A 2,557-nucleotide genomic window follows, 5' to 3' on the forward strand; every position below is an offset into this window, starting at 1 on the left:
CTGCCGAGGAGATTGCTTAAGAACATAAAGCGACCTCTTAAGCAGAAAAATATGATCTTCTTTTCCCTGCACCTTGAAACCTTCAGGCTACTCTATATAAATTTGTTCCTTCAAGTCACCATGAAGAAATATAGTCTTCACATCAAGCTATTCAAGCTCCAAATTATATATGACCACCAAAGCAAGTAGTACCCGGATCGAAGTGTGTTTCACCACTGGAGAGAATATTTCATTGTAGTCTATCCCCTCCTTCTGTGCATAGCCCTTGGCTACAAGTCTAGCCTTATACCTCTCACGCTCCTTCCCATATGCTATCTCTTTCTTACGAAAGACCCATTTGCACCCAATGATTTTTCTTCCCTTAGATTTTTCCACAATCTCCTAAGTCTTGTTCTTCTGTAGAGACTCCATTTCCTCCATCATAGCTGCCATCCATTTATCATGTTGTGCATCACTCAAAGCATCATGGTAGGAAGATGGATCACCTATACCTATAGTGAGGGCATAGGCAACCATATCCTCAAACCCGTATCTCACAGGTGCTTTAGGAGTATGCTTTCCTTTACCCTTTACCATAGTATAGGGAACTTCTACTGCTTCCCTTTATCCTGGTAACTGGATGACTTATTCTCTCTTGTTGTTTCTGACTCACCTAACTCCACCGGGATAGTACAACCTTCTTTATGTTCATCAATTGTTTGTGAATTACAAGTTGACTTCACTATATGAGACTCATCAAACACAATATCCCATAACTTGAATCCCTTTACGCCTTTCTTAAAAGCAAGAAAAATACACTGCTTAGACTTTGAGTCTAACTCAGAACGCTGCTCACTCTCAATATGCGCATATGCTGGACAACCAAATATTTTTAGAATAGAATAATCTACTAGTTTTCCTATCTATACCTCTTCGGGAATTTTACTATCAATTGCCTTTGATGGAGAACTGTTGATGAGGAAACATGTCATATTCACTGTTTTTGCCCAATATCTCTTGCTCAACCCTGCATTCAGCCTCATACTTCGAGCTCTTTCTCGAAGTGTTCTATTCATCCTTTCAACTACACCATTTTGTTGTGGTGTCTTTGGCACCATGAAGTAACGTGTAATCCCTTCAACTTTGCATAGTTCTAGAAATGGCTTGTACCTGTACTTCCTTCCATTATCTATTCTCAAGTACTTAATTTTCTTTCTTGTCTTCCTTTCTACCTCAGCCTTCCATTCCTTAAATTTAGTGAACACCTCACTTTTATGCTTCATAAAGTAGATTCAGACTTTCCTTGAGTAATCATCAACAAAGGTCACAAAGTATTCTGCCTCACCTTTAGATTTTGTTGTTGAAGGACCTCATCCATCGCTGTGTACATAATCAAGCACCCCTTTACTCTAATGTTTTGTAGTTTTGAAACTAACCTTGCACTGTTTCCTGAACACACAATACTTGCAGAAGTCAGTTTATAAGTTCTCACTCCCTTCAATAGTTTCCTTTTATGAATCTCCATCAATCCTCTTTCTCCCATATGCCCTAACCTCATATACCACTGATAGGTATCATCTATATCAGATCTTGCATCTATAGTCACAGATGCTCCACCTATAACAGTGCTCCCTATGAGCCTATATAGGTTTTCTATTAGTTGTCCTTTCATGACAACCATAACACCCTTAATAACTTTGAGAACTTCACCTTCTGCTATGTACTTGCAGCCATTTGAGTCAAGTGCCCCCAAAGATACTAGGTTTCCCCTTAATTCTGGTACATGTCTCACATCTGCTAAAGTTCTTACTATCCCATCAAACATCTCGATTTTGATAGTGCCTATCCTAATGGTCTTGCACACAGCATCATTCCCCATTAGGACAGACCCACCATTATATGGTTGATATGTATCAAACTAATCCTTATGTGGACACATATGATATAAACATCCAGAATCTAAATTCCAAAAATCAAAAGGTTGATTCTTACCTGATGATATAGAGAGTACATCTCCATCATCTCCATCTGAACTGTCAGCCATGCTAGCTTCCTCAGATGCCTTATCTACACCTTTCTTCTTCAAATCCGCTTTTCTCTTTAAGCACTCTCTCTTAAGATGACCTTCCTTCTTGTAATAGTAACAAGAGAGACCTTTGTCTTTGCCCCTTTTGATTTCGATCGACTCTTCCCAGATCCCTTCTGATTTAAGCTCCCTCTTTCCTGCAACTTGTCACCTCCGAAAATACCTTCTCCTTAAGATTTTGTACTACTGGCCTTCTTCCTTGTATCATTAGACATGAGGATAGCCATGACTTCATCCATCTCAAGGGTCTTCTTCCCATACAAGAGAGTCATTACCAGGTGATCATATGATTCAGGGAGTGACGACAGTAATAGTAACGCCTTGTCTTCATCCTCGATCTTAACTTCCAAGTTCGTAAGTTTACTTATGATCTGATTAAACATGTTAAGATACTCTAATAGATCAGTACCTTCCTCCATCTATAAAGAATACAATTGCTTCTTCACAAACAACTTGTTCGTTAAGGACTTCATTTTGTAGATGCTTTCAAGT

The sequence above is a fragment of the Macadamia integrifolia genome, unplaced genomic scaffold (genome assembly GCF_013358625.1).
Source record: "Macadamia integrifolia cultivar HAES 741 unplaced genomic scaffold, SCU_Mint_v3 scaffold1509, whole genome shotgun sequence".
Classification (NCBI taxonomy): Eukaryota; Viridiplantae; Streptophyta; class Magnoliopsida; order Proteales; family Proteaceae; genus Macadamia; species Macadamia integrifolia.